The sequence below is a fragment of the Stegodyphus dumicola genome, chromosome X2, assembly GCF_044657685.1.
Source record: "Stegodyphus dumicola isolate Sdum_Otavi_A_Nest chromosome X2, ASM4465768v1".
NCBI lineage: Eukaryota > Metazoa > Arthropoda > Arachnida > Araneae > Eresidae > Stegodyphus > Stegodyphus dumicola.
Window position 1 is genome coordinate 199,045,190 of NC_140781.1, and position 20,869 is coordinate 199,066,058.

General features: G+C 36.9%; 1 long non-coding RNA gene across 2 annotated transcripts in view; it reads right to left on the bottom strand.

Annotated features, from left to right (window-relative positions):
- LOC146993008 (uncharacterized) overlaps window positions 1-20,869 on the bottom strand; it is a 581,887-nt gene that overhangs the window by 268,946 nt on the left and 292,072 nt on the right. The window contains exon 1 of one of the 2 annotated variants that reach the window (XR_015038846.1): window positions 17,121-17,843. The exons of the other annotated variant lie outside the window; for it this stretch is intronic. This is a non-coding gene — a long non-coding RNA (uncharacterized LOC146993008). Of the gene's footprint in view, window positions 1-17,120; window positions 17,844-20,869 lie in introns of those variants that run through there. 2 annotated transcript variants of the gene reach the window in all.

A 20,869-nucleotide genomic window follows, 5' to 3' on the forward strand; every position in this document is an offset into this window, starting at 1 on the left:
ACAAAATTTCCATACAACCAGCCCTTTCGTCGGGATCGGAAATTGGTCTGAGCTACAAGTTTATAGCATTCTTAGTCGCTCGGCTGCTTGTGGGCACATTTTTAAGTAGGAAAGGTATATGTAATACACAAATTTAGATCACCAAGAATGAAAGAATAATAGGCCATTGACAGTCTATTCCCATCCCTGTAATACACAATTTTAGCTGTATCGACTAAATGTACGTGGAAAAAAATAATTACAGTACTGTGTTTTTGAGAAATTTCTAGCATAAATTCTTGATTCACTTCCCACCTAGAAATGAAGGTAAATACTCAAACAGACAAGATGCTCTTAAAAAGGCAGACAAGATGGCTCTTTTCCCCCCATGTAGCTAGATATTTTTCCCCTTGCGCATACGCAACATTTAATTTCAATTACCGCAGCAGCTTGAGAAGCAGGATGCTGTTTCGAGAATTTTGACTCTGACTGTTCTTGACCTCTGCATTCTACCTACTCAGTCTATTGTAAACACTATAGATCTTCAATTTGAAACCCTGATGTTCATTTTAGGAGGGAAAAGGGCACTAATAACATGACAGAGGAGTTCTGATTCAGCAATTTTCAGCCTCTGATGGAACACAAGGATAAAGCTTCAAACGGACATGCGCCCGAGTCTTGAAATTCTCCCATATTTACTCACACACACCACAAAAACACTTCATATTTCAATATTCAGTCATTATCAAAATGATGAGACTTTGAATCGATTTGATTATCTTTACACTGATATCCGCTCACAACATACTGAAGGTTTTATCGAAACTTTTTAAACGCGATTTGTATTTATTTTTTAGCGTTTTTACTTATAAAGCCCGTAAACACATAGAGATTTTGGGGGGAAATGTTATTTTAGATAGACGTAGATTTAAATTACTTCGTTACAATATACATTTTATTACAGCTATATCATTTTTATAGCATCACCTGTTATGTTAACACTAACGGAAAAAGAATATATGAATCAGACATTAACTTCATTTGATAAAATTTTTAAGGCTTAGGTAAACTAATTAAAATAAGTAATTAAAATTCATAGTTTGGTATTTTACATAACTCTCCACAAGCGTTCAAGATTTTTCCGTGAATGTGAGATTCCAAAGAACTAAACACGTCAACTGTAGAAGATTTTGTTTAATTTTAACTAGAACAAATTTGCTTTTCATTTAAATTTTATTCGAAATATGACATGCATTTCCGTTTGTAAACAAGGTATTCTGATTAGAAGAATGCACACAGAATAACAATACCACTTTTGAAAAGTAGAGACGAACCTCAGACTGTCTCTCGAAATGCATGCTGGATTGATTAAACCCAAAGTTAATCTGAATGCGATATAAATTTACAGCGCTTCAATTACATCTTTTTTGAGATAATGTTCAATGAGACTTAGTTAAAATGATTGTGACAGCAAATGTTAAGGTGCTATTAGAAACGTATTTTCACAAACTGAAGACTAAAATTTACTGAAATTTATATGGCACATACTATAATCTACGGATTCGTTTACCTTTTGGATTCTGCATTTTTCACAAGATTCTGCTAGTGGAGTAAAATGTATGCCAGCTATTAAAAACCCTGTCGGATATATGTTCTACAATTTTTATCCAGTATAGTATTAAGAAATGTTAATAATATTTTTATGCAATTTAATACTGCTGGCTCCCCCCCCCCAAAAAAAATTAATGTCATACTACGGCAACATTTTACTGCATTTGCAACGAATCACACAAAAATGATGTCGAAATTTTTTAAATCTTTTGATCTCTGGATTCTTAGCAGTTAATTCACCTGCCACAGTGGGACGGTGCTTCTGGACACCTGGGTACCCAGGCTAAAAACCTTACCCCGTGTAGAACATTAATTATTTTTTCGAACATTAATAGTAAATAACCGGTAAAAGGTATAGAGAAGTTTTTTTAATTATTATTATTATATTTATATATATATATTTGTATTATTAAATATTTTCATAACTTTTTTTATTTACTTAAGCAAAAGTGTGAGTAATGGCATTTGGAATCCATGATAACAAATATAAGAGATTAAAGGAAATATTACACAATTGTTATACAAGCATAGTTACAAAAACAATAAAAAGTTTCGGCAGAAGTACAGAGGCATGGTTTGCAATATAAAATAAATTATAACATAAGCACAAAAAATAATCAGTGCCAAAGCACAAATAAAAGCAAATATTAGTGACAGAGTTACATGATCCAGGGTTGAGGATGGCCAAAGGACGGTTAATGTTAGCAAGATCATTGGGGTTGTAGTTGGCAATTTTAATAGCAGAGTTGTACTATTTCAACAATAACAAGAGTGAAAGTTAGTTATATCACTAGGCTTTAATATTCAAAACATATAAACATTAAGATTCACCTGCCATAAGAGCTAGGCCTTATTTATTTTAGGTCACGCAATGAACCATTCGCATTAATAAACCAATGAGCTCATCTGTCTTCTCTGGAGTCTGTTGTCTACATATGCATAACGTCAGTATATCTGCTTCAAAAGCCATCAACTATTGTTTCCTCAAAATTTATCCCTATAATGTTTTCAAAGGCAGTTAACGTTGTCTGCACTCGACGTATATTCTTTCATAGTCATGTACATAAAGATTCGCATTCATTTGTACAAAGACATTTGCACATATATTGGTATAATATAGGGATAATTTTTTGCGCTCCATCATTAAAATGTAAATACCAGGAAGTCTTTACAGCATGTCTTAGAATAAATTTCTTTCTGTAGGATGCAAAAGTAATATTGCAGAAACGTATTTTCCTGCTGTTTGCTTAAAACGGATATATTTTGCCGCAACGCTTTCATGCATGGCATTTTTATGTTTTTAAAGCAAAATATGTTAGATCATATTTACTTCCATTCAAGGTCACGAATGCGAATGGCCCTTTCAGCATACGAACGACTTCAGTTGTTGGCTAAACTCTTGTAGACACGTATATCAAACACAGCAGTGAGCTAAATAAGAAAGTTCTGGAAAAAAAGTGTCACTTCTCTAAAGCGGTAGAATGTAGTCTTTTTTTACCCTCTCTCTCCTCAAAGCAAACATCTTAGAATCTAACAAACGAACACACTACAAAAATTCCGGCTTTTTGACCGGTCATAATTCTGTGGTCGTAAGTCGTTTTTCCCTTCTCCCTCCCCTCAAAAATCGTGTGTATGCGTATGGAAATGAAATACAATTATAAGAAGTGCTGTAGTGCAGGTCAGACACGTACCTCAAAGGTCACTCACCGGAAACAGGAGGAAGAGGGCGGGCCCAGACACAGGAGTGGGCGGATTGCATTTGGACGCGAGGAGTGTGCTGAAAGGGTTTGGGGGCATATACATATAATCGATTCCAGTTATTTAGGTTATTATGATATTTTTAGTTCATAAACCTCTGTTCTGAAAGCATATTAGAAAAACGTATTCGATAAAAAAATTTTAAGCGTATAAAAAAAACGGGAGATTTAAGCTGACAAGGATTTCATTTACTGCAAAGCACGCTGTAGCTATTTTGCCTAGCTGCTCCTTATTTTGACGGAGAATACTTGGATATTAAAAGTCCATAAAATGAACTTGATAAAGTGTAATTAATGTGGACATTATCCTGAAAGCTTATGATAAAAGACTTACGTATCGTGTGACTGTGTAAGTTTCTTACGTTTATTAAAACATTTAAATTTTCTTCCTTATCATTTTAACATTAAGTTCCCTTTTCTTCCTGAAACGAATTTACAAATAAATAAATAAATAAATAAAATAATATAAAATAAATAATAATAATAAATAAAACAAATAAATAAGTAAATAAAATAAAATTTGAAAACTTTGTAACGGCATCAATGAATTAATTTAGGGTAAATAGAGAACATGAACCAAACAGACATTCCTTTGTTATTGGAATGAACAACCAAGCCATTTTTTAAATCTCCGTAATGGCAGGTTAAATCTGCCTTTGTCGTTTACTTAAAGCTATTATTTCATTTTTATATGCTCGTTTTGTTTAATACTAAGAAGAAGTAAGATGGCAATTAAAATATGACAAAAGAAAGAACACCTTGGAAAGAAATTTACATATGTAACAAATATCAAAAGGTACACTTCCATATATTTAATACCTAGTCCCCGTATGGCGCAAGTCGAATTATAACCCATCCTTACTATGACTTAATAAAGAGAACTGGCGGGGAATATCCTACAGAAGCTGATTTTATGTACTATGTGAAATGCAGACTGTGCGCAATTTTACTGCATTTTGATGCAGACAATCGAAATTTCACGAGCCTTCTGATTACTGAATAAATTATTCAAACCTTCAGTTTATTTTAGAATGTACTTCAGTGTTGCAATCATGCGAGTAATAAAATAATATTAACGCATTTCACCACTTGAAGTTATAGTAATCGCTATGTCTACTCAACCACCCTCGATGAAAGTTCTACTTTAAGCTTCGTATTAAAACCATGTTTTTGAAGTTATTTATTTGAAATAACGTCGCTTAGCGCACAATTCACATTTAAATGAGTCTTTGCATGTCTAAGTTGTTTTTCGCTGCTTTGAAGGTAGAGGAAACATTTAAGAATATTGAATTTTCATAATTTGTTCCAGTTTTTATAAAGTTGTTTTCAAATTTATTTCAGCCAAGATTACGGCTGGCATCAAATTACTCTCTGCAGTGCTTTTATTTAATATTTCTGTGAAAGCGATGCTATTTTGTTTGATTTTGCTACCCTAAGGGTTAAAATATTAATACCTTTTTTGAAATCTTGAAAATTGTGAAAAATAATCAACGCAAGTCCACAGATAATCTTATTGCTTAAACGATTTAGTCGTTCAATTTAAGTTCTGAAGCAAGTATTTTGCTTCATAGTACTGTTAAATTATTTCCCGAATATTCGACAGCTACTATTAATTTATAATTAGCATAAGTGGAGTAAGCGTAGTTAAAGACTGATTACTTTCTTTTTCGCCCAAGTGGCCGGAACTAGCAACTTAATGTAGTCGACGGGAATGGCCAGTACTGTATTGGTTATTTAGGTCCTCATTACCAAGAACGTTGTCCAAAGTGCACCACAGGGGACAACAGATTTTACCCTAGTGAGATCTGGGAATTTTCTTTCTCGTTTTGACGGAGAACACCCCGCAAGACGGATTCTAAGGTTTTCGGCTTGCCAGTATTTTAAATGCCTCTATTTTTGCACGTATCTAAGCTGTTCACTTTCAAGCATCTAGACCTTCTCCGGGATTTCAAACTAGACTCATCTAGCAAAGCTAACGATTATACACACCAAGGCAACTAAGAGTTAATTATAATAGGATTTAATATATAATATATGTCGACTTAAAATATAAAAACTCTTTTTAGAACACCTTAGGTAGCAGGCGGAAAGTCTGCATGGAAATTTTCGAAGATTTTTCTCTAGTGCAAAGTGAATATGAGTAAATTTTCCTTAGCAAATCCTCTACGGTGATATCCCTCTTCTTATGGGTAGATTTCATGTCTTCGTCGCTATATAGATCAATTAATGCTTTGTGTAAACCAGTGATCTGATCTCAGTTCTAATGTATTTTTCAGACATTCTTTCAGAATCATTATTAAGAGCTTTCGATACTTCCTTTCAGTACTGATTTTAAAGCTTTCAAGACTGAATAAAGTTATTCTTTTTCTGCGATTGAAGGCTACCATTTTTCATTCAGCTATTCATTTTCGAATGTTTTTAAATGGGTACACAATTTTGCTCTTTTTCTATTGCTAGAAACTGAGAAATCATCCTTCTTCCATGAAGACATTCCTCTCTTGTAGGCAATTAGACTTCGCATACTTTTCCATAATTAATAAAACAAACACATTTTGCGTTTGATAATGCAAACTTTATTTAGGTTTTGGATCTTTTGTGTTATAAAGCAATATGGTATTAAAACTTTTATAAAGACAGGTTATATTTCTCTTTAAATACACTCATGTCTATAAATTAAGGATAATTCGGAGTCAGGCGGAGTTCGAAATCTAAGATAAATATATCACCTGTAAAATCACTACACACATCTTCAAGAATCATATGCAAATTTTAGGAAGTAACCAGATGACACCGATGGCACGTCACAATGACGAGAGTGTAAGAGAATGATATATAAGGAATACAGGCAAAGAAGTAGAATTGTTCGCAGGCGCTTTATAAGCATTTCAGTGCAATAACCGAATAGTTATGACACAAAGGACGCATTTGAATGATTTTTTACGTGGTAGAATTATCAGCCGTCTGGAATGTGGGCGTACCCAGCTGGAAGTATCAGACGAACTTGGAATTGCCCAGAGTGTCATCTCCAGGCTTTGGCAACGATTCCAAGATGATGGTAATGTGAGAAGACGTTACAGCACAGGTCGCGCCATAGTTACAACGCCGAACGAGGACCGGTATTTGGCAGTTACTGCCAAAAGAAACAGGCAGAGCACAGCCTCGGACTTGTCTCGTCAGCTCTCTTCAGCCACTGACCGTGTACAGACCGTGTACAGACGGTTAGGGCACATTGGTCTATACGCTCGTAGACCTGTCAGATGCGTTCCACTTACTGCAACTCACTGTCGCCTGCGGTTAGCCTGGATTAGAGAGCATGCATTGTGGACACCGCAACAGTGGGCTTGTGTGATGTTTTCTGACGAGTCCAGGTTTAGCTTGCAGTCTGATTCTCGCCAGAATTTCATATGGAGAGCTCCATGTACCCGTTACTACCAAGAAAACATCATTGAACGACACCGTCACGGTGGTGCAGGAGTGCTCGTTTGGGGTGGAATTATTCTGGGTTCCAGAACTGACATGCATGTTCAAATTGGAACCATGACAAGCCAAATCTATCGGGACGTCATTCTGGAACAATATGTACGCTTTTTTCGGGGCGCCATGGGCGCACAATTTGTGTTTATGGATGACAACGCCCGTCCTCACTGTGCAAACATCGTAAGTGATAAGTGATAAGTGACGGTGGACGTGGGCACTGTCCCTTTGCCGTAAAGATTAATCAGTACAGCACCACGTCCACCCTTATCTAAAGTTGGCTAGAGATTGCATATAGGTACATATAGAACATAATAATTATTCCTGTAATTACGCAAATGAACTTGGGAGAGCTTTCATGCAGGGTTAGTACATATGCACTACATGCAAACATCGTAAGCGAATGCCTTCAATCACCCGTATGGACTGGTCAGCATTCTCACCGGACTTGAATCCAGTAGAGCACGTGTGGGACATGCTTGGCCGACGAGTTGCAGCCCGTCAACCTCCTCCTACATGTCTACCGGAACTTCGGAGAGCATTGCTTTTTGAGTGGTGTAATATCCCCCAAGATCAGATCGATAATTTGATACTCAGCATGCTTAGGCGTTGTAGGGGCTGTACTGCATCGTCTGGGATACATACAATGTATTAACAATCATACCAACCATGTAATATTGGTTTTTTGGAAATAGGTTTTTTTGTACTTTGCTCTAGGGAGAAAAAATCGCTAATTTTTTTAATAATATCAAACATATAGCTTCCTTTCTTGCTCTTTACCTTTTGTTTAGTAAATAAGCTTTACAAATAAGTCAATTATTTTTTACTTCTAACTCTTCCTCTGCCTGATTTTGCATTATCCTTAATTTATGGACACGAGTGTAGTTATTTCCATAAACAAAGAGCTAAAATAGATAGAAACCTTCCAAAATCTTTTCATTGAGCAGTACCTGAGCAGTAATATAAAGCAAGAAACCTATTTTAAAAGATAAGAACAACAGGCTTAATATGAAAATGTTCATTAAGCGGCAATATGAGCTACGATCTATTCAAATGGGTTTTTATTTATTACAACCATATTGCCAAAACATTCATAAAAATAAGAATCAGATAACTTATTACTAGTGCCTTGGTGCCTATACCTTTCTATAGTGGTATAAGTTAATGCCTTACTCGTGCAGTATTCATTACAGAAAAGAAGATTTAACTTCTTATGTTGTCGCCTTACAGCAAATAATTAGCAGTATGCAGTAGAGTAGATTTACTACAACATTCATTATGCTTTAAATTAAGTACCGAAAGGACCGCGTCCTTATATGGAAAATTTGTGAAAGTATTACGAAAGAAATTTTCATTTTCATTTTATTTAAAGTTCCTGCATCAAGGCAACACTGAAATGTTTTTTTCTGAACCCTTTCTGAAAAGATATATTTTTCAAAATGAAAGTATTTTAATTCAATATTTAGGGCTAGGTAAACATCATGATATATTTAATCTTTGTTTATTTCATATTTATATAAATAAAAGTTAAGCAAATTCGAAATATAGTCTTTTTAAACTCGAAAGAATTATTTAAATATATGCTTTAAAACACTGAAAAATTCTTATCTTCGCTTTTATGTATAAAAATTTCATTTTTACAGGTTTCATTGCCTTTTTCAAGTGTCAGCATTCTGCTAAAATATTTGTTTCCGTAAAAAACTTCACGAAAATGTTCTTGAAAAATCGGAGCAAACCAAAATAAAATGGTAAAGACGTTTTATTGATTTAATTATTTCCCCTTTCTACTAAAAGTAACAAATATTTGCATGAAGAATATTTATTTTTAAACGTCGTAATACAGATGCAATGCAACAGACAATTACACATTTCTGCATTTAATTTGCTTTAAATACGTAGTTTTTATCTAGGATATCTTTCTTGAGCGAATTAAAATTGCTTATGTAAATACAGAATGGTTTTTTTATTTCAGTGAAAACATTAATACTGCCGAACATTTTCTTCTGATTCAGGCAAAATGAGTCAACGGCAGAGTTTCGTTAATGTTAACATATAATGATCAGTCAGGGATGTGTGTTGACCCGCCGGCAGCATAATGCATTTCGCCGAATCAGTGTTAATAAGCCCATCCTGACATAATATTTACTGTGTGCATAGCATTTACGTCTTGATGGTCACTATTACATGTGTGATGTCCATTACATTTTATACTCTCTCTAAATAAAATACTTAAAAATTGTAGAGGCATTAGGTATTTGGAAACAAGAGACTTGAAAAATGAGCAACACCTTCGCCGGTAATCGAACCGCTGACCTCTGGATACGCGCCCAGTGTGCTGAGCCCTGCACCACGAAGGCACGCTAAGAAGGCGGGGGAAATACCTCACAGAACCCCCCTTTTAAAGGGCGACTGGGATTTTAGGGTCCCCATACGCCAAATCCTGGGTGTGCAGAATCGTCATCCACCACCCTTTTAGTTCGGGCGCCACTGTAGAGACATTAGGTATTTTTTGGAAGCAGGAGTCATGAAAAATGAGCAACACCCTCGCCGGGAATTGAACCACTGACCTCTGGTATACGCGCCGAGAGTGGAGACCACTACATACGAAGGCATGTTAAGAAGGCGGGAGAAATACTTTATAAAATCACTTGGACAGTTTTGCCATCAAAGGTAAAAAGGAATTTAAATTTGTGGCACGAGTGAAATTTGCTTATAATCCAAAGATATACCACATATTACCTAATACTGAGAAAAGGAAACTTTGCGTACCAGACATTCCATATGTTCATCCTCGGTAAATCCATGTGTAACCCTCCTTTGAATCAAAGAGGTAATCAATTTCGTGTATTAAACAAAGGTAGATTCAAATGCTTTTGGCCTGATATATTTCTCAAGAAATATAGAAAACTACAGTAATTTGTTTTTCAGTATAAGGCTGACATTTTCGTTTACTATCATTACTATCATTTTGAATCATCTTCCTTGGACTTGCTTATTTGTTTGGCATAATACTACACATCCTTGGACTTACTACATCGTTTAATGAGCAGCTCTATGCCCCTAAAAAGTAATCTGAAGAATTGTCCTCAAAATGTTCCTTAACTGCGTTTTTTCACATCATCATAATCATTCAATCTCTTTCCATGATAGTTAGATTTGAGCTTGGATAATAATCTCTTGGAGCTAAATCTAGGCTGTAAAGGGAAATCACGTTCTTAAATGCACATTTCTTTACAGATTCTTTAACATAGACAGGTGACAGGTGACGGAGGACGAGGGCGCCTGATGTTTAACATAGGTAAACAGGCATACGCCCCGCGTCCTCCACTATCTAGTGGCAACAACTCCCTGGAGCCTCATCAGGCTGCCTCGGGAGTATATTTGAATCTTAATGAGAAAGTTACATGGCCATACAAGGGCGGTTGACATAGTCTACATTACAAGTGATGTGTATGACATTTGAAAGTTTTAGGATTACAGTGGTTGTTACAGGAAATCTAAAAAAAAAAAAAAAAAAAAAAAAAAAAAAAAAAAAAAGGGGGGGGGTGGAGGTGGCATAAAAATGTAAGACATAATACACATAACAACACACTTAAAATACACAGAACATACTCACAGACTGCTAAGTAGAGTACTAATAATGCATTCATGTGATGCTGTTAGAACATATAATGCTGGGCAGATGTAATACTATGTGACATATAAAAACGTGTAATAAAACTGGTAAGATCACAGGATGCAGAGCAGAGATAAAGCTGCGATACTAGTGAAAACACATGGTGCATGCGAGATATAAAGCACGCGTGTAACATTGCCAGATATAAAGCACGCGCGTATACTAATTAAAACACATGATGCAGGGCAGTTTTAAGACAGATAATAACATAAGTTGCAAATAATTATTAGCAATGAACTTTTGGTTTACATATGAAACAGATGGTGGTATATGAATAATAATACTTATGGGGAGACAATTCATAGTGCATGAACCTAGGCTAACACATGATAGGAGTACATGATGCAGAGCAAATATGTTAATAGTATATACACATTATACAGAGCAAATATAGAGCTAAATAAAAGACATGATTCAGGACAACTATAATACTGTTAAAAACACATGACTTTGGGCAGAGATGATGCTATTTAAAAGCACATGATGCAGGACAGAGATAATAGTAATGAGAAACACATGATGCAAGCATAAATATGATACACATGGTACAGGGCATATGTTATACTAATAGAAACTCATGATGCAAAGCAGATATAATACAAATAGGAGCATATGATACAAATAAATATTAGGGTACTTTATGCAGAGCAGGTATGATGCTGGTATATACACATGATGCAGAGCAAATCTAGAGCTAATTAAAAACGTGACATAGGGCAGATATGATACTAATAGAAATACATGAAAATACATTATGCAGTGCAGTTTATGTTCTAATGAACACGTATGATGCAAATCAGATATGAGAAAAAAAAAAGGGCCACATGCCGCTGAGCAGGTATAGTACGATTAAAATCATTTGATGCAGGACAGATATGATACTAATGAATATACATGATGCAGAACAGATAAATAGCTCATAGGCTCATATGGTACAGAGCATATGTTGTACTAATAGGAACGCATGATGTAAAGTAGATGTAATACAAATGAAAATATTTAATGCAGATAAATATTTGGGGTAAACAGTTGGTGTTTCATATAATGCATATGATAGTATATGTGTAAAAAAAAAAAAAAAAAAAAAAAAAAAAAAAAAAAACTTATGATTAGACAACTCATAGTGCACGAACTTAGGCTGTCATACGATTGAAACACATAATGCAGTGCAAATATGATATTAATGTATATACATGATGCAGAACAAATATAGAGCTAATTAAATGACATGGTGCTGAGTAGATGCAGTACAGGTGAAGAACGAGTAAATACACTTGGTACAAAGTAAATATGATGCCAATAAATATACATTGTGCAGAGCTGATATGATACTAATAGCAAAGCAGATATAATACGAATAAAACACATTGTGCAAATAAATATTAAGGTAGACAAAGATACATATGATAGTATATGAGTAATAAGTGCTAATAGAAACATATGATACGGAGAGCTGATATGATGCTTATAGGAAGGCATGCTACAGAGTCGTTATAATACTGACAAAAGCACATAATACTGTGCTTGTATAGAACTAATAAGGACACATGACAGCGTTAAAGTTCATTAAATATTTGCTATTGTGCAAGAGTTCTCAAACCAGTTTAAGTTCTGTTTAGGTATAAGATATAAGGTATGCGTGTGCAAATTGTAGTTTCCTGGATAAATGCAGTGGAAAACCTTATGTTGATTAAATGGGCTGGCAGATATCCTGACCTAGTGCCGCGATAAATTTTATAATTTTACATATTGCATTAATGCTTCCCTTGTGCTTTATTATCAGTCGGTGGTAGGCAGTTATGTTGCTCGTGGGCATGAAAAGATGCATGGTATTTGTCAGAGGGCACCTGAATAGGTAGTGGTCTGGCGTTCCGTCTTCTCCACAGGCACAGATGTCTGTATTTGATATCCCATGTCGATGAAAATAAGACGGGAACGGCCCGTGACCTGTTATGTAGTTTACCAAAGGAGCAATGGCGATAAGGCGGTCAGTTGATACCTTTGAAATACGCTCATAGGTGCGCCTCCCTGTTTCCGCATTAGTCCATTCTTCTTGCCATTGTCGTATTGCTTGTCCCTGCAAATGACGCTTTAGATAGGATGGTGGGGCAGGAATATTTATTTCTTGTGCTTCGAGATTGCTTGCAGCATCCTTAGCCAAACGGTCAGCTGCTTCATTTCCCTGGTTGCCATCGTGGGCTTTGACCCAGACCATGGTAATTTTAGTGTGACGATTATGCTGCAGGATGTCTTGCAAGTTAATGATGCTCGGCGATACATGGTGTTGATTTTCTATTGCATTTATTGCTGAAAGGCTGTCCGTGTATATGGTAGATGCCTGTATATTGTTGTTGAGTATATGCTGTACCGCTGCTGTGAGAGCAGTAACTTCCGCCTGAAAGACGCTGTTTTCCGGTTTCAGATGTCCTTTCCATGTGTATTCGGTGTTGGAACCATCATAGTGTATAAAGGCACTACCTACTCCATGTTCATGCTTCGAGCCATCCGTGTATATCTTCGTGAGGGTGTCTCGATGAAGGCAGTTGGATTTAACTGTGCGTATGCCTGTCCCTTTTATTGAGGGATGTGTACGCAATACGTCGCCCCGATGCTCATATTGGACTGGGCTATAGGTAGTGTTTCCAAATGTCGCATCTCGGCGCAAGTGGATCAGTTGGGCATATGCAGATTCCATTAAGGCTTTGATATGCAGTGGTATGATACCAGCTAGTACCTGTGCTGCATTTGTGGCTGTAGTTCGATATGCTTTGCATAGGTTTATCGCAAAAGGTCTTTGCAAGGCTGATAGTTGACGGATTTTCCTGGCTCCCATTGGGTTTGCCCAGATTGGGGCTGCATATAATGCGATTTTCTCTGCAACTGTGAGATATAACAGTTTCTGAAAATGGGGGCTCTGACCCCAATTCTTGCCCTGAAATTGGCGCGCTGTTCTCGCTATTCGAGATGTTTTAACACGAAGGTCTTGTATATGAGGAATAAAGGTTAGACCGGAGTCCCATGTTACTCCTAGATATTTAAGATTTTTAACGAACTTAATATTTCTCCCGTTTAATTTAATACAGGGCCGTCGTGTTGGATTTGTTCCTGGCCTTGGAATGATCAACGCTGTTGACTTTTCTGTTGATATTTGAAGCTTAAGTCGAGTGCAGTAGTCAGCAAAAAGTGTGCAGACTTCTGTGCCGTTTTTTTCCAGTTCGTTGCGTGTGCGTCCTCGCACCAGGAGTGCAGCATCATCTGCGTAGGCGACAACTCGCGTGTGTGCGGGCCAGTCTGCAGCGAGCACTTCGTTAAATGTGATGTTCTATAGGAGGGGCCCCGCGCAAGAGCCTTGCGGGCAACCTCTCACTTGGGCTTTGGATGAAACACCTGCATCGTGGGACATTATTAACATACGATCTTGTAAGTAGCTTGTGATTGTTAGATAAAGGTTGGTCGGGCATTTTGCATTGCGTAAAGCTTGTTTGATTGCTGGCCACCACAGAGTATCAAATGCGCTGGCCAGGTCAATCGAAATGAAAGCCGTATGCATATTATCATTTCTATTCTTCTGGATGCAATACTTGATTGTTGAAAGGGCTTGAACGGTGGAAGATCCTATGCGGAAACCGAATTGTCCGACACTTAGATATTTGGTCTTGTGCAGATGATGACGAAGTCGATTGACAATCAGCTTTTCATACACTTTGCCCAGTGCAGACAACAAGCAGATTGGTCTGTAAGACCGCGGTTCAGCTGGATTTTTGAATTTTTTCAAGAACAAGACTACCTGTCCCTTCTTAAATACGGTTGGGAAGAGCTTTGCCTGAAGTAATTTATTGAAAAATTTAGTGAAGAAATCTGGATTGGCTTTATATGCAACTTTAATTATTGAATAGTCCAGGCCATCCGGTCCTGGGGCTTTTTTCAGGGGTAGGTAGCGAAATACATGAGCGATTTCTTTCGCTGAGAAAGCATAATCATCTGGCGTATCTGGGATAGTTGTATTGTTTCGCACTGCACGTTGTTCCAGTGTATCTTCATGCGGATTGTCCTTTGCAAAAATTTCGTCAAGAAGGGTGGCAGCTGTAAACCCCGCTGGGTTTGTTGAAAGACTAGCTGTTGGAACCTGTGCATGAATTTGTGCTGGTTTGAATACCTTCTGTGTTGCAATCTTATGTAAGATCCCGTAGGGATTCGTATTGTTGTTACAGAAGGTACGCCAGCTTGTCACTTTTGCAGCGAGAATATTCTTCTTATATTTAGCCCGCTCTTGCCGGTATGTAGTCAGAATCTGTGCTTTGGTCTCTCCGTCCACGTTGCCTCTTAGTCTGCGGCGCAAAGCTCTGCATTTTTGTCTTTGTTGCCTTAGTTCGCCGGTCCACCAAGAGATTCCTTGTAATTTCTTGGTTGTACGGAGGGGTAAAATTTGTTGACATATTTCATTAAGTTCCTCTAGAAGTCCTTGTGCAAGGGAATCAAGGTGTTCTGAGTTGTTGCAAGATTCTAGCTGCAATTCTTTTGCTTGCAGGAGACGAGTAAAGGCCTGTGTCAATTGTCTAACCTTGTTACCTGGCAGCCTATAGCGTTTAATTATAGAAATGGTGGTATCTGTTTGTATAGTAAATTCTACGTATTTATGATCTGAACAACTTTCAGAGTCTGAGACATGCCATGAATGTATGTTGTTAGCAATATCATAAGTTGAGATCGTTAAGTCTGGCCATCCTTGATTGTACGAATTATCGAATGTAGGTGGTGCATTCGTTGTATTGTGCAATTGTAAATTGTTTGCCGCAATATAATCTTCAAGCTCCTGCCCTTTTGGATTTGTGGTACTATACACCCATATAATATGATGGGCATTAAAGTCGCCTCCTATGACTTGAGCTGTGTTTGGAAATTTTCTACTTGTTTCGCTTATGTGGGCGACAGTGCTGCCAATTGCATCTGTTGGTGGTGAATACACCGAAGTAAGGATAAATTGCATATTTTCAAAAATGATTAGAATGGCGACATAATCCCTATGCAGCTTGATGACTTGTGGTGTCCATGCGGGGTTGCAGCAGGCAATTGCTACTCTAGGAGCAAGATCTGCCGTCGGGGACTCCTTTTGGTATATTTTCCATGCAATAGGTAAGCTAGCGACGTGACCTTCTCTACAGTATGGTTCCTGCATGATTACGAGGTCTATGTCGTTGGAAATAACTTGCGTGAGGACATGAGATGTTGCTGCCTCAGCCCTTTGAACATTGATTTGCAGGCATTTGATGATACTTGTGCTTAGTGTACCTATGTTCCTGCTTGATGGAGGTATAGTATGTGGAGAGAGAATCTGCATATGATTATTGTTATTATTAGATTGGATTACAGGCGTGTTGTTGTTAGCATTAGTAGCAGATAGACTATTCATAGATAGTGCTGCGTTTGATCCGTTCGACGTATCTCGTGTATGTTGGACAGGCAACATCATATGCTGGATGGTCGCAAGCTTTATTGTCTCGGTTGCGGTAGTTACTGTCTGCACAGTTGATGCATGTGGCTCGTCTGGCTTGACAGTCTTTGATTGCATGATTCCCCGAGCAGTATGCACAATAGATTTTATTTTGGCATCCCTGCTGGGTATGGCCAAATGCTTGACAGCGGTAGCACCTCTTAGTGTTGAAGTACTCTGAGATTCGATGTGCCCGCCAGCCGATGAGTAGTTTTCTGGAGCGCATGAGTTGTTGGAAGGCATCGGGATTACATTCGACAATCCACTTGACTGTGTTACTCCTTTCTTTGAGCCTGTACAGGATTTTGGCATTATTCTTGTTAATATGGAGTTCTAAACTGATGACTCGTCCAAGTTCCTCCTGTGTAACGCTTAATGGGATATTGTGTATAGCAACCCTGGGAAGCCTTGTGCTTGGGATCTTGGTTTGCAAGAATTCTTTAGCCTTTTCAGTCTGCAGTTTTTCCGAGAGTGCGTGAATGTCCTCCTTTGTATGGCAATCCACTGCAAGTCCTTCCTGCGGGATGTATCTTAATGCTGCTACTTGAACTCCCAATGTGGGTAACGGAAATTCAGCAGTCAATTTTTCTTTTAACACTTTCCTGGATGTTGTGGACGGGTCTTTAGGGTAGATCAGCAAGGTGTGTTTAGGCTTTTGCGCCGTTACACTTGCGTAGGACTTTCGATTGTCTGTTGCCTTTTGCGCTAGATTAGGTGCAGCTGTGATGTGTTGCTGTTGACTTGCTAGTTCACACGCGAAAATACTGGATGTGTTGACTGCTTTATCGACGGTATCCGGAGGTGGGATATACTCAGATACTCCCAAAGCCAGAATTCGGAAGGCTTCAACCGTGTCTATCAGTTGCTTTCGCAAGCCTAGGGGTAGAATATTTTTGCCACCTCGAAAGGAAGTTGCGATCTTTTTAATTTCGTCAGTGAGTTTATCAATCTTCTCAGTATAGCTTATGTCCGAGGTAATGAATGTTTGCAAAGCAAATTCTCTCGAGTAAGTGGAGGAATCTATGTCACTCATCGTATGGGAAAGGATCTAAGTTTTTCTGTACAGTACTGCGTTTGGTGCTGAATTTTTATATTTCTATCTGTTATACAGGAAAAAGTCAAATTTTCTTACCTTGGCAGCAGTATTTCATCTGTCCTTCATCTGTATAAAGGTATTCCATAGTAATCCAAAGGCACATAGACACTGAAACACAACACTGCACTGTAATAGGAAGTCAAACTACGCAATTTAATAAATGTCGAAAAAATTATATCTTTGGAACCAGTGGGCCGATCACGACCAAAATTTGAAACTTCTGCTTCTGAAGATAGATGATGAAGATTGCCGTTTATTCCAGCATGATACAGCAATTAGGAAATTAATTAGCAGGCAGCTAATAAAGTGTCCACTTCATAAAAGGAAAGCCGTTGCGAATGTCCTTGACGAAAACGCGCTACCCCGAGGGGGGGATGGTGGCACCTAACGGTCGAAAATGCAGCGTGAGCGAAAAAAGCGCTAAATTAAATGAGTAATTTCTGCATAATTATTCAGCCAATTATCCAATCTTGATAAAACTTATATCAAAATACTGCTGAGATGATCCTCTATCCGGCTGTGTAAAAATCCGGCTGCTACGACGTCCGTCGGTGTATCCACGGACTGCGAAGTTGAGGAACAAGGCGAAAATGGCTCCAAGTCGTGAATGATAGTGTTAAAAACTTTGAAGTTCCATAAAAAAACGACTAAATGTCGTAATGACACAATTTTTATATAAGTGTACTCCTGATGATGTTAGCTACACGTAGCAACTACTTTTACAGCGGTACGTTGAGAACTTCCGCTGATATTAGGCAAAACGGCGGAGCGACAAATACACGTCCTGACAGCACGGCCGAGGGTTCCTTTAACATAGACAGCTAAATGCATAAAAACATGATCGTGAAGGCGGGAGAAATACCTTATACAAGATGTATAAGGTATTTCTTCCGCCTTCCTAGCGTGCCTTTGTAGTGGTTCTGCTCTCTGGGCCGGTATTCCAGAGGTCCATGGTTCGATTCCCGGCGAAGGCTATTGCTCATTTTTCATCTCTCCGGCTTCCAAAAAATCCTAATGTCTCTACAGATGAACTTTCAGAATCAGTATTCCATGCTTTTTCTCCCTAATCTCCTAGTGCATTTTATGCAGAAGGTTTGCATAATATTTTCCATTAATGGTTGTGTTCCTTCCGTTAATGTCTATCAAGAGGATTCCTTGACGTTCCCAAAAATGATAGACATTTGCTTTTCTAGGTAGTGCTATGCCGAAGTTTTCCATTGCGTTGATCATTGTTTCATCATCAGTTATGATCGACTGTAAAAATGTCTTTGATTTGTAATGAAACGCTGCAAAAAATGCTCTCAGCAAGCAACATGTTACTGTCTTTGGATTCCTGAAAAAAAGTCAAGGTGTACTCATTCTTCAGATACTTTGTTTATGTGAAGATGCTCATGTAGAATGTCCAAAACGGTTGTTCAAGATAGATTCATTCTTTCTGCTATATTCCTGACGTTTAATCTCGTATCGTTCAACATTCCTTCTTGGACACGAGCAATAATTTGTAACGTCATTATTACCAATGCACCATTCTTCACTGAACATAAGAAAGAAGATAAATCATTATACACATATTCTAGCAATGTTTTCTTTCTTTGCGATTAAGATCTCTTTTAGTAAAATACGTAATCTTAGAATGATACTCAATTTTAAACGTTTTTAGGACATTTAGCATTGCCACTAGGAGAAAAAGGAATTTATTATCAGTTATTGCAGGAAGAAGTTATTATCAAAAAACTTCCAAGAGGAATTTAATATCAAGCTATTTTTTTATATGTAGCGGGGGAATATTTTGGATTTGCCTGCATACATTATAGCTGTGAAATAATTATGGAATGCACTGTTGCAACAATTTAAATTTCTTATAAAGTGGTCGGTAAAGGTGGTACTAAAACAGTGGAATAAAAGTTTGTTAAGCCTCAGAAAATAACGTTTCAAGCCGCATCTTTCCGAGGGCCATTATTTGCCCATCACTTAGGGAATAAAAGGAAAATGTACATATTTTTAATTAATAAATTTTTTCATGGCAGCAGGTTTTTTTCAGTTTATAATTAGCATTCATTGACGAAAAAACTAGAAGGAATATAACTTCTTACATGCAAGCAATCTTTGAATCGTATATCTTTAACAGTCGATTAAAACTTCTTGTAAAATACTTTTTAACTTGTAAAATACTTTCACTTAACAGCGTTATATTTCGTTCATATTATAAGTCAGAATACACAAAATTTATATCATTTCAAGAATTATCTAATCGTTGCCACATGTTCTATTCGAATACCATAATAAATCTAAAAGGGTATATAAAAGAAATTAAGCAAACAAAACATAAAAGAAACAGTTTTTCACAGACGATTCAGTATTACTCATTCAATTAATTCAGTTCTCACTTCGCGACAAGACAAAAATAGATAAAAACTCGAAATATCTATTTAAAAAATTACGAAGTAAATCTTAAATACTATTTCCTCGAAAAAATTCAAGAAAGGCTTACGCATGATTTAATTCACAATAATATATGAAGGCGTTATCTTTGTTGTTGCGAAGCTTAGTCTCTCTAGATTGGCAACAAATCTACTATTCTGCTGTTTTAAATGAAACAAACATGGCCTCCATGTTATTTAAAAATTAGGCTTAACCGCACTTAAGCAGCTTTTAAATTGTTGATAATTCTACAAATATTGCTTGCAGATTTCCTATAGGCTGCTAGAAGTCAAGAGCTATGTAGTGTAATTTAACCTTCAAAGAAATGCTCCAGAAATAGCAAAATAAAGCAATTAAATGCAGATATAATGCACGCGGGCGTACCTTTATGAGAAAGAAATAAGCATCGCAAACCATATGAAGCACAAAATAGGTCACTCACAAGTAGGATAAGGGGCTCCTATTTGTTTACTTCAGGTAAATAATAGATGACCCCCTATATTTCTATGTAACATAAGGTCACCAATTACCTGATAAGTGAACGCATATAATAAATAGCCAGCATTGAGTTGGTAAAGTATTAACAATGTAATGTATCATAGAATGTAATTTATGTAAACTAATTATTGTAAAAACACACGTAATTGCATACAATGAACTGACAAAAATAAGTTGGCAATGTATCAGCATATGTATGCAGATATATCTAAAAGTACGTAGTACACATAAGTGAAGCTATTTTTTTTCTTTTGTTTTCAGACTTATTTATTTATATCTTTTTTATTATTTTATATTCTTCTCTAATTTTGACAGCTGTTTGTAAAAAATGATGTAAACAAGTTATGATTGTAGGCATGATCTATATACTAGAAATAAGTTACCACCACAATTTATAATGTCATGATAAATGTTTACGTGTAAATAACAATGTAGTGCTAGAAAATAATATAATTTCTGTAAATCAATTAACACAAAAACGTACGTAACAGCACATAATGAATCGTCAAAATTGAGCTGTTAAAGTTTCAGCACAACTTTACAACAGTAATTAAATGTAAGCTTTGTAAGCAATTTTATTGTTAAGACACAATAACACGCCGAATAAATACTAATGCAGAAGTCAAACAACAAAAATCAGCGTTATTTACAAAATTTTCACAGGACTAGTTTCGATGGTTTTACCGAACCACCATCCTCAGCTGCAAAACCGCAAAGTACTTGTAGTGCTCACTGGAGTTACAATTTCCATCACGACCTTTTCGAGGAATGATGCCAGAATGTTGTTAGTTTTCTAGTTAGTGTGTGGGGCTAATACCTGCTTACTTAGAGTAAATATTAGGTGGCCCCCTTACTTTTACATAACA